This window comes from Panicum virgatum, chromosome 8K, assembly GCF_016808335.1.
Source record: "Panicum virgatum strain AP13 chromosome 8K, P.virgatum_v5, whole genome shotgun sequence".
Lineage (NCBI taxonomy): Eukaryota > Viridiplantae > Streptophyta > Magnoliopsida > Poales > Poaceae > Panicum > Panicum virgatum.
In genome coordinates this window covers 49,174,041-49,187,175 of record NC_053143.1, presented here as the reverse complement: position 1 = coordinate 49,187,175, position 13,135 = coordinate 49,174,041, and the positions used below count along the sequence as shown (strand labels likewise).

Below are 13,135 nucleotides of genomic sequence, written 5' to 3'. Positions count from 1 at the left end.
GACATGGCATCTGGGCGGTTTTGGGATTCGGACCGAATGGGCCGAATTTCACAGAAATTCGTCCATTCCGGTAAGGCCCGAGATGAAATGAAACCGGCCAAAAAATTTCGGCCCAATTTAAATTTGTGGCCCGGCCCATGGTTTATAGCAGCCCACTAATGCCTCTCCTCGTTATAAGAACCCGAACTACATGCTGGAACCCTAGAAATTTTATTTTCTTCCATCCCTCTTCTCCCAGGCGGCGGCGGCCAACAGGAGGTGGAGTCGCACAAGCGCGGGAGCCAAGATCCCGTCAGCCTCCTCCCAGATCGACCGCTCTCCTTTCTGGTGGAGGCAGATCCATCTCCACCCACACCCATTCCCGTCCATCTCTCCACTTCAATCCGTCCATCCCAAATCAGCAGCAGCGGTAGGTCAGCAGCGGCGGCGGCGCCGGCGGTCAAGTCGTCCAACATGTCGGAGTTGGTGATGATGCGCCGGCAAGAGCTGCAGCACCACGGACGGAAGCAGCACACCAGGGTAGTAAAAAAATAGATATACTTTTACATTTAGAAATTTAACTTGTGTCGCTTGAGTCTTCTTCTTCTCACTACTCCCTTCTCCGTCGCTTGTGCAGAATATTTGTAGAAATCGACATTAATGGGACATGGACTGTGTAACCTAAAGACTATTATGATGTAGTTACTGGACTGTGCAAGTAGTATTATTGTTCTTCACTTCTTATCTCTGATTCTTGTATCAGTGGCGGAGCCAGGATATTAGAGTAGAGTATTCCCATCTTCCAACAAGTAAAAAAGTCCACATGAACAGTAAAATGTTCACAATATAGTATTTAGAAAATAAAGGTATAAAGCTGTTCAATCCTAATATATTCATGAAACAAATGGAATTAGGGAAGTTCTTACAAAATACATAAAGAAAATTACAAATTCTTTAACTTCATGTTTCTGTTCCTTCATGGCTTAGAAGAGTAGCTTTAGGGGTTGTTTGGTTTCAGGGGTTAAACTTTAGTCTATGTCACATTAAAGAGAATCTTAGTATTTAAAAGTATTAAATAAAGTTTAATTATAAAACTAACTGCAGAACCCTATGGTTAAACTGTGAGATGAATCTAATAAGGTATATTAATCCATAATTAGCGGATGGTACTGTAGCATCGCTGTAGCAAATTATGAATTAATTAGGCTCCTTAGATTCATCTCGTGAATTAGTACTCAGCTGCCAAAAAATTTTATAAACATATTTTATTTGATACTTTAAAATAGTAAGATTCTTTTTAATGTGATAGGAACTCAAAAAAAAAATCTCAGGAAACAAATAGCACCTTAACTTTGCGTTCCTTCGTGGCCTGGCCGCGTGCTGCGATGGCCCAACCCTACCGCCTGCCGGCGCTCGCGGTCGTCAGATTCAGCCCCGGATCTAGGTTTTCGTCTTTGGATTTTGGGGAATGGGGAACTGTCAATGCATGGGGGAGAGGAATTGAGAGAGAGAGAGCAGAGCAGGTCGGTGGTGATATGTGAGCCGTGATTTGGGCTAAGTGAAGAACTTCGTTTGTGAGCTGGATTATCTATTTGGGCTAAATTTGAGATCAAGAATAGAAATTGACTTAATATAAGTATGTATATATGTATTACTTGATGTATATACTTATTGCCTTGCAAAAAAGTTGGGTATTCCTGGGAATACCCAGGAATTCAGCTGCCTCCGCCAATGTCTTGTATCATCTTTTCTTAAACAATCTCCCTTAGAATATCTGTTTTTATGTTTTGTCAATATTTCGGATCAAATTCGTTCAAATTTGGTCAGATTTCGGTCAAAGTTTAAATTATTTGACTGGTCAACTCAACTGAAATTCGGTCCGAATTTTCCGAAATTTTCGAAATTCGCCGAATTCGGTGGGGTCCGAATTTTTTTAGCTTTTGAATCCCAAAACCTTAGCACTGCAATTTGCAAGTCAAAATTTGCACGGGTTAGTCTCATTTTATTAGCAACTCCGGAAATTCAGATGAGCTGACGCAGGACATCCAACATCAGAAGGCAACTCAGACCACTGATGGAGAAATAGACCCACATAGAGGTGCTCTCCAGGAAACTCTCTGATCGCGTCAAAATTCAGACAACCTATCAGGGCCGGCCTGACAAGGACGAGGAAGCCCCGCTCGATGACGCCTCCTCCCGTTTCGTCCGTGGCTCGCTTGCCTCGCCGGAGAGCCGCGCGTCGCTACGCAGCGCACAGAGAGGCATCACGGAACCTGCCGTCCAGCAGAGGCTGCGTGCAAGGTGGATGCCGGGTGATTGGTGGCGGCGGCCTAGTTTCTTCTCCCCTCACCATGCCGCGGCGTCGCAGCGCGCACTGGCAAGCAAGCAAGAAACCGGCGCCGGGCAGCACCCGCCGTCCGACCCCTGCAAGACGAATCGCGTGCGTGCGGCGATGCGAATACAAGCCGTTCGCGGATGAGCAAGCCGCCGCCGCCGTGCCATCCCGGCCTCGTGCTCCGGCCTCCCGGGGGGCGGACGGTATCTGATTCACCGTCTGGGCTGTATTTCATTTACCATCCAGGCGGATGCTGCTCGGGGTCACGCGTGTGATCTGACCTGTCACAACATTCTCACCCCTTCAGAATTCTGTGTTTTGGAACTAAAATCGGTCCAATAAAAAGGCTCACTTATATTTTGTTGCTAGAACAATTTTTTTTTGTTCCTGAACAATTTTTTTCAAAAAATTATTCCGGAACAAAAAATAGTTATTGGGTCTTATGTGATGATTTGACTGTCAGTCACACGTGACTCCTCACATTTGAGGTGTAGGCCCGAGTGATTTCGGACCATGCAATGGAATCTCCGCGGCATGGATTGGGCCTAGCGCGCTGGAGCAGGAGCAATGGTTTGGGCCTTGTCGAGTCGAGGCCCAGTTTGATTAGACCATTAGCTCGCTGAGGCCCGTAGGCCATAGCCTCCTGGTAGTGTTGGCATTGCCTTGCCTCAGCACTCAGCAGCCGCCCTGGTTTCTCCGACGCTCGCCGCCGGCGCCATCATGGCAGGGGTGAGCTTGCGGTGAGGAGGCCGAGACCACTAGCTCAGACGTGTGCACGCCCTTCTTGTCCGGTAGGCACTAACACGTCGTCTTTCCATTGTTGTTTCAGTTCAGTCCGATCCTCTGAACTTTGGCAAGCAGGGGCGGAGCTAGGTTATGAGTACTGGGTGCGGCCGCACCCAGAAAAAATTCATAATCACTTATTACATTTAGATTTTTACCATGTTTATTTGAGTATTATTCGTTTGCTATAAAATGTGGCACCCCCTCTATTTATTTCTAGCTCCGCTCCCGTTGGCAGGCATGAGGCAGCCATTAAGCCATGCTAGCATTTTGATCGTAAAGTGGCGGCAACGTCGGGCTTCAATAAAGCAGCAAGCTCGATAGGGAGACGCTGATCACTGCCCTTTTCGATTATCGATCACTTAAATCATTGAATATTCATTTGTGTTGATTGGTGGTCATTCTACCTCAACCATTTGAATATCAGATTGCACGGGTAACTAGTTTTTTTTACTAATTTTAATATTTTCCGGACAGTATTATTGTAATACTTTTTTTTCCAAATGGCTCAAACCATGTGTCATCTATATTTTCTACATAAGTCATATTTTGTGAAATATTTTTTTGGAACATGAATTTAGAAGAAAAATAGAATATCTTATGCATAAATATATATTTTATATTATTCAGGCCTCATGCTTATATTACAAGGAATTAATTTTAGTATAAGTATATTTTTAATTTTTGATTGGCGATGATAGTTTCAATCATTATGCATGAAAATGTCCTTACATTTTTTGAAGATCAAGATGAATGTTCAATGTATATACCAGTTGAAGTAAACAATCTTCTTTCTTTTATTTATTCTCTAATCTTCGATTCCAAAAGCTACATGCATACATGCATACTAATGTGCATCTTTTTTCCATCACCTGCCGTGCACTGGCTCAACAAGTTTACTGTTGCAGCTTGCAGATAGCAATGTACAATCTTCTGCTTTTTGCTCAACGCTCTATATTTTCCTTCCAAATTCATATAAAATAGTATAATTTTTTATTATTTTATTTTTAAGTTAATGTATATATTAATAGTATTTAAAAATCTTTTTGGATTAACCTAAAGAATTAGATAATTCTAAAAATTAATGTTGTAAATATTTTGCTATTACCTTGGTAATTTGAACTCATACTTTTGAATGTACCTTAAATAAATGTATTCTATATGGACTATTTGCATATGTCATTTTACTTTCCAACTCAAAAGAAATCAAAGAGTATATTATCATTATTTTGTTTCCATATCTAGTTCACTATTAATTATATACAACATATAATTTTATTTAGATATTTTCTTTAAAAAATCATATCCAAATTAACTACTCATTTTCTTATTTTTGATCCTAGATTTAACTATTTATTAATTATATTTAACATGAAATATTTAGTGAATTTATAATATGTGTTTAACTTTAAATTTGGTATTTATTAGTTGTATTTGACATATCCTATTGATTAAGCAATTTTTCTGCTAATCGCAATACAAATCAACGACTAGTATTTTTATTTTAAATTATGAATTTATCTATCCATTAGTTGTATTTGATATGGACTCTTCAGTGAAGCAGTAGTGCTGCACTTGGCTTAGGCCTCTTTTGCTTTATGGGTGGGGTGTTGGGTTGGGAGAGCGCGTAGGAGCGCACTTACCATAAATACTTGATGGTATGAGTCATTATCTAATCTTGCAATGTCAAAACAGGTGGTAGTACTCGGATCACGCCTAAAGCGGTCATCCCTTCATCGGAGGCAAGTAAACATAGCGGTGGTTGCTATTTGCTTTAACTTGTTATTTATTCTACCTCCACTTTAAAATTCAGAACCACAACTAATATAATATGATATATTTAACCATGTTCTAATTAGGTTGATATATGTTCTGGGTTCGATGTGAATATTTATATTTCTCTATTTTGTGGTAATCTAAAAAGTTATATATGACTTTCATAGCTATTGGGAAAGGTGTGAATATATTTTTCTTCCTAACCAGTTTAGCTAGATGGTGGGTATTTTCCCGTCTACTTTAACAAGAATGCCTATATATGCATAAAATGTTTGTTAGATGATGGTTTTGATATTGTGGTTGACGTTGATAAATTATTTACATATGACATATACATAGTAATTTATCCTATGTCATGTCTTCCTGTGAGTAAAATCTATGGAATGCTTGGCAGTTTACTAATGAGTGGGCTGGTTATAGTAGAGGTTATGTTAATCTTAGTGTATGATAACCTCTGCGGTGTTTACGCTACTTATGTCTCCTAGTGCTATCATACATTGGGTAAATTGGAGTTTGGATTACGAATAAGGTTCAAAGCAGTTTCCTACTATTCTTTGGTATTTGAGTTAAAATATAAGGATTGAACTTTGGGTTGACTAGCTCTATTTGGAAACATTGTTTTCTTTCTTTCATATGATAGATATGCTTCGGACTTGGATTAGGAAATTAGAGTTCTTCTCTATGTTCAAATCACTCATGGCTACATGCTATCCTATTTTCTTAAAATTAAGAAGATCTATAGATATGATGATATAATTAACTATTTGGTTGATGTTTGGCATATGTGAGATTATATTATTTAATCATGATTGGCGCTATTTATATTACAGAAGCACCGCTTGTATCTCTCTACATTAATTATCATGGACTATTATCTTTTTCCATCATGGAGTACATGGCATTTGGATATGGAGTATATGTTATTTGGATGTGTCATCTATCTTATGGCATTGCATCATGTTGCATTGCATTGGCATCTGGAGTTATGTTGTGAACCTATGGTTCCGACCGTACCGGTACAACATTGTTTATTGGGCACAACGATGCAGCTTCATACCTTGCTGTGTATGAAGGCAGGAGTTCATATGCATCCATGTACATACATCATTGGTTTGGCATAGAGATGCAGCTTCATACCTTGATGGGTATGAAGGCATGAGTTCATATGCATTTGTATGCTTTACTGTATGGTTTTGAGGGTTGGATGTGATGAAGCATATTGCGATATACTATGAATGATTATGTCTCACATTGTGCTATGGCTTATCGGACTTTGGATATACTATATGTGGGCTGTATGAATACTCGGATATTGGTTTAATATAGTCGCATTGGAACTAACATGAGAAGTGATAGTTTTCCTAGTGAGGTGAGTAACCGTTTGGCTAAAGGGATCGTGAAGGTATTATTTATTTTCCCTTCTTGCCATTCATAAGCCCTTCAATTTCTTTACATATTATTTATTTGGTTATGGGATATTATCTACATTTATGCTACTTTATTTTTCCTGTTGTTATGGTAACCTATATGTTATGGTACGTGTGGGTGACTTTCTATTGTTCTATTAGGATCCTAAACTATCGGTCAGGGGTAACTCATTACAAACCAATGCTATATTTTCATACCATGGTCACCTAATTCTTTGAGAAAGAAGCGGATATGCGAAGTCTATTCTATACTTATTGCGATATTAAATGATTAATTAATCTAATGTAGTTTAAATAGCTTGTTAAAGCATTTTGCTTGCTGAGATTATACAATCTCACCCTTATTTTGTTTCCCTCCCCAGGTTGTCCGTTGAAGAGAGTCTAGGAAAATGGGTTAATTGCACATCCTACACTTTTACAAGATTCCATAATGCTAAAACGGTTTGTCCTAAGTCCGAGAGATGGTAGAGAACCCTTGTTAATGTTGTTAAAGATACATTCTTCTGTGCTTCATAAACTGCAGGCCCACATTTCTGAGATGAGAATTTGCTGATCGGGCTACTCTTACCAGCCCATGAATAGAAAGAAAAAGAAAAAAAAAAACAAACAACCGAGCCCATGTATGTAGTGTGACGTAGGAGGATATTGCAGTATGGATTTACTCCAAGAGGTTAAAGAGAACGCTCTTATGATTTTGTAGGTCATGGTTAGCTTTCTGACTTCAGCCATTTTTAATGGTTGTAGTTTTTGATTAATGTTTTTAGTTTGTAGCCAAAGGATGCATGAGCATAAGTAGTTCTTTTTTTGTGTCTCAAATTTACTGAAGGTTATAATGGATACTGATATCTGCGTGCTTATTACAAAAGTGACAGAATGAGAGATGAGCTAGTGTTCTTGGGCAATGCAAATTAAGGTCTACTTTCGGCAGATTGTGGTGTATATCACCAGATGTTGGTCTGATTACTTGATGGTCATAGGGAGTGTATGTTACTTGATTACTTGACCAGCGCAAAGGTATACTTTGAGTTTTACCGAATTTCTAAATGGGCCAAGACGCTGACTGCGTTTCAGGCAGCTTTCAGGCAGTACGGCCTCGCCATGTCGACGTTACCGAATTTTTGTTTCTTGTTTTTTCCCCCTTTTTAGTAAACAAAATTAAAACGCCAACATCGTACACGTGCGTAAATTCATGGCGAAATTCATCAGTCACGCAGCCCAACGGCGTGGCGTTCGACATGTACGGCGGCTACGTCACCGTCGACGAGCACGCCGGCCGCGCGCTCTACTACTGGTTCCAAGAGGCAGACCCGCGCACGGCCGACCCGGACGCGGCGCCGCTCCTCCTGTGGCTGAACGGCGGGCCTGGGTGCTCCTCCATCGGCTCCGGCGCGCTGGAGGAGCTCGGCGCGCTCCGCGTCCACACGGACGGCCAGACGCTCCTGCTCAACGAGTACGCATGGAACAAAGGTTGGTATACAATAATGATGACTTGTTTAAGACTGAAGCACAAGCAAATTAAACACAAGCAAATCAAAAGACTATAACTTGAGGCCAAGATTAATCAACATTAAGAATAACTCACATGTAATGTAAATGATGTGACGTGGATGCAGCGGCGAACGTGCTCTTCTTGGAGTCGCCGGCCGGCGTGGGGTTCTCTTACACCAACACCAGCTCCGACCTCATCGTGGGCGACGACAGAACGGGTCAGTGACATGTGTTAGCATACGGTATATGATGATATCTTATTCTCATGGTTTATTATTAATTGTTCTTATTTTATTTGCAGCCCATGACGCTACACTTTCCTGGTGAAGTGGTTCGAGAGATTCCCGCAGTACAAGTACCGCGATTTCTACATTGCCGGAGAGAGCTATGGAGGTCACTACTTCATATCTGGTTACTCCTTCATTAGAAAATATAAGGCACACAAACAATTCAAGGTTGAAATTTTGTAAGATAGATGAGGGGTGATTTTTTTTTGTTTGTTTGTGAATTTATGGGTGCCTTCAGTTTATTCCAAATGCTCACACCCTACCGCAAAAGAACACACAATGTTAATTGAATTTCATCTTGATAATTTGTGAAGTATTTTAATTTGCAGGTCACTATGTTCCTCAGCTGTCCCTGCTTGTGTACAAGAACAATATCTGCGTAGATAAGCCTTTCATCAATTTCAAAGGTTTCATGGTATGGATATGCGCGCTTGACCAAAAAATTGAATAATTCACACAACAGGTTTCATCGGAATTTGAACCGAATGAACGGACACATTTTTTTTAGAACATAGAATTGTTCCGGCCTCTACAGCCCCACACAGCCAGAGTTTAACTGAATGAACGAACACTTGTACAACATGTTGAAATTAATTTAAAAATTGCACCTTTGATTTATCTTAATTTAATGGATTCCAGGTCGGAAACGGCCTTACCGACGACCGCACCGACATGATCGGCATGTTCGAGTACTGGTGGCACCACGGCCTCATCTCCGACGAGACCCTGGGGAGTGGGCTGGAGGTCTGCCTGGGCACCTCCTTGATCCACCCCTCGCCGGAGTGTCAGAAGATCTGGATCAAGGCTGCCATGGAGAAAGGCAACATCGACGTCTACAGCATCTACACGCCGCCATGCGAGGAGGGGACCCCATATGCACGCGGACTCAAGAGGAGCCGCCGCGTAAGTTCGTTCTTTGCCATTCAGTTCTACCTCTCTCACCCTGAAACTAAACTGACGATGATCTTGATGCATGGTTGGGTCGTTCAGCCATTGATGCTGCCCCCATACGACCCGTGCACCGCCTTCTACTCGACCAACTATCTCAACACCCCGGAGGTGCAGAGGGCCATGCATGCCAACGTCAGTGGGATCATAGAGTACCCATGGGTTATGTGCAAGTCAGTATTATTCTGTATTGTTCCACACATCTGAGTTAGATTTGACTCATCTGTTCATATCGCTTCATTTGATTCTTTTTGAACATATCGCTTCATTTGAATCCATTGTTTATCATGCAGCAATCCCATACATGATAACTGGACGACAGACACGCCCATTGCTTCCATGCTGCCCATCTACAAGGAGCTCATTGGAGCTGGCCTCAAGGTCTGGGTCTACAGGTAATAAGTGGCTGTATATGCACCTAGTGTGGCTTTTTTCAGTATGTTTCTTGTCGATTTGCTGCAAGAAAATACATGCTTTTGCGTTTGCAGTGGTGACATAGACACTACAGTGCCGCTGAGCTCGACCAGGCGCTCACTTGCTGCCCTGGGCCTTCCTGTTAAGACCAGCTGGTACCCCTGGTACATGGTCCCAACCGAGGTCAGTGTTCAGAACAGTAGAAGATACCAAGCTTCATAGTAGTATCTCTGAATCCATAGTTGCTTACGATACTGTTTATTTCCTCCATGGCCGTGCATCCTGTGATGGTGTATAGGTTGGTGGATGGAGCATGGAGTATGAAGGTCTCACCTTCGTCACCGTCCGCGGCGCCGGGCACTAGGTTCCCCGGCACCGTCCGGAGCAGGCGCTGGTCCTGTTCCAGCACTTCCTGCAGGGCGAACCCATGCCGGCTGAGGTGAGTTTCACTTTCCGGATCATGCCACCATCAGCTGCATATATTGGTCTCCTGAAAGCCGTTTATGAATAAAGCATGCTTGGACAGCGTTGAAACCCGTTTCAGTCAAATTTGAACGGCGAGGCAAGGGGAGATTTGAACCTTCCACGTTAATTCTCGCAAGATTAGCTAAAAACATAAATCATAAAAATTGTCACAGAAATCAGAAAAATCCAACCATCAATTACAATAATACGATGGCCTCCGATCATCATCAGCAATAACTAGTCCATCAACCCATGCTTCCAAACAGGCTAGGAATTGTGAGGCATAAGTATTATAAATATAAAAAGAATTAAGATCTATAGCTAATAATCAAAATTGTAATAAGTCATCAAACATTTAGACTCTTAAACAGCTTCCATTAGAAATATACGAAATATAAATCTTAGATTAACGTGGTAACTCATATGAGATGAACCGGCTAGATGGCTGCAAACCTTACGACGGTGCGGTGAGCACGGCCATACGCAGTGCCATGCCACCATTGAGATCCATCTCTAACCATTAGGCCAGCCTCCTTCCTGATCAGACGGATGGGCACCACCATGTGGAGATCCATTTCGGACCACAACTTATTCGTGATTAGATTGATCATCTCCTCCTATACGTGAAGGAATAAAAGTCAGTTTGGATACTTAAGGTAAAGATTTAAATTAGCCTAGGGATGTGATCGTAGGAGATTGTTAGACTAATTTTTTCATAATGGCATATGTGGTAATTGAGATATAGATATAGAAGGTTATTTTAATAATCTAATTCTTTATAATGGTATAGGTGGGTAATTTATTAGAAAGAGTAGACCTATTAGTATCAATGATGATTACATCATAACGAATTGTTTCGCTTCTTTAGAGAATTTCTCTTTTTTTTTCTAGAGTGTCCACCATCCTAGGTGGCTTCACGTGGAGGTCTCGAAAGGTATTTCCAATCAGTAATAGTAAGATAAGATAACCATTAGATCTACTCTATTTTCTAAACCAAAAATATCCACCTCTGCCATTACAAAAATAGTCTAAAGTAACATCCTAAATCTATATCTAAATTACCAATATCTGCCGTTAATAATTGAATACTATTTTAAAGCTTCACCATTAATCCTGACAATAAGATGCGCTAGAAAATAAATAAAATCCTAGGCTCATCGCGCTGCAGGACCTCTGCTTCTGCATGACCAGGTACGAGCTGTAGCAGGTCATTCTTCCTGCCGGCATGGCGGAGCCGCACGGCGAGGTTCATTGATGCTACACGTAGGGACAGCGGCTCGTTGATGAGGCCATCAAGTGGTTCTGTCTTCTGTTCCTCGTTTACATGGTAAGAAATGGCCGGTCTGTTGTTCAAAAATTTTCAGAACTGAGCTCGGCACAATAGTAAGGAGAGTACATTGGAATTACAACTCGTAATTACCAAAGCTTTGATCTGCTACTAAACACGTGAAAGGCTATGGTACGGCACAGCAGTGAACCCAAACACATGGAACGTCGTTTGCAGAGGTTCAGGTTCCGTGCGAGTACTCCAAATATCGGAGTCTGTTTTTAGAATTTTTGAGGGAACAAAACTGAAGTTTGCTTCAGGTTCTTACACTTTGAAAGGCAGAGATAGATTGGTGTAGTAAAATCACTGATTCCGTTGCATATGAAAGAACTAGTGAGATTTTTCCTTCCATTGCCACCCGGCCGGATTCAGAGTTCAGTGCTCAGTGCATGCATAGCACTACCTCCTAGAATATGTCCCAGTGTACTGCACCCCACTAAAACGATAAGTGCGGATATTTGTGAAGGGAAAGGATGATCATCAGCGCAACAATATGCCATCTTCCACCAAGGCCTCTCTACTTCACTTAGGTCTAAGGAAAAGGAAGAAGATTCGTCTTGTTAGTGCAAATGCTTTAAGCAAATCAGATATAATCTATAAAGTATAAACACGTAAACATTTCTACAGTCTGTCTCACGGAGAAGAAAATGGCTACAGAATGCACTTTTATTTCATTTTATTTCTTTCATCCCTGTAGCGACATCGTGATTTGCTACAGTGGTCAGGCGGAAACAGCAGGACAACACAGACGACCCATGCGTGTTCGATCAAGTTAGCAGGTCTCACTCTTATAATTGAACAAGCTGCCATCTGTATTGCACTGAATGGGAACAAAAATAGATAACAATACAACTAAAGAGTAATCTGAACATTGATGATCTTTATTTTCCCGTTCTAGCAATGTATCTTTTGTAGCAAACTCAAAGTAATGCTACTTGAATTTATCTGATGGCTCATTCACTTCTTTAATTTCACCTTTGTATTATATGTGAAAATTATTTTTTTCTAATTGCACAATGGACAGTACCTAATTTTTTTGAGCAATAATAATGGCAGGTGTTCTGCTATTTCATTAAGTAGAAAGCAGTTATTTACAGACTCTCACCCCACCGAATGGAGGGAGAGACAAAAAAGAAAAGTTGAAAGATACGACTTTTAGTTTACAATGTCATCGAAAAAAGGAAGTCCATAGGGATTATGCTGGATCATTAATTGCCAACTGCAGTTGATCGATGAACTGCTTGATTGCTAATGAGAGCTGATTTGGATTAAGCGCCCTGTTATCGAAGACTCTGTGACATGTTTCTTTCCATAAATTGCAGGCAGTATATGTAATAATTTTAACTCTTTCTGTTGTTGCCTGTCCTTCAGGATCTCCAACATGCTGCTCCTCCAATGTTTTACTTAAATTGCACCATTATGCTGCAAGAGTTGAGTTAATTGGTGCGATATGTTTGGGCTATGAAAGAGTCTTGCCATATACACTCAAACTGATCTGGCACAGAAGCAGTTTAACATCAAGTAGATCGCAGTTTCAGGTGTCGTATGGCATAGTGGACAGATTGGGTTGGCTTGGCCACCTCGTTTGATAATGATGCCTTCAGTGAGTTGATTATTTTGCTGGACGGTAGCTAATGGATCTTTCTACTTTGAAGTTACTAAAAGCAAATATAGAATACTCATTTATTTGTGGTCTGTAAGTATTTATAAGACCCTTCCAGATAGTAGCATGAATTGTATCATTCTGTTCAAGCATAGATTAATTTAGTAAAACCAGGATAATATATAAAAATACTGTTGAAAATGTTAAAAAAAATTACCCGTTCGTCCATTAAAATCATATCCAAGCTTATAAGCTTATCAGTTGAGTTATTGATTGAATCCCAATTTCTGATCACTTTCACTT

The 13,135-nt window shown here is 40.8% G+C and overlaps 1 long non-coding RNA gene and 1 pseudogene across 1 annotated transcript; both read left to right on the top strand.

Moving 5' to 3' along the window:
• Positions 1 to 214: 214 nt before the first annotated feature.
• On the top strand, positions 215 to 942 carry LOC120645022. The gene is made up of 2 exons (XR_005664061.1): positions 215 to 519; positions 617 to 942. It is a non-coding gene; the product is annotated as an uncharacterized LOC120645022 (long non-coding RNA).
• A 6,259-nt stretch (positions 943 to 7,201) lies between these two features.
• Positions 7,202 to 9,948, top strand: LOC120645881 (annotated as a pseudogene).
• Positions 9,949 to 13,135: the final 3,187 nt, after the last annotated feature.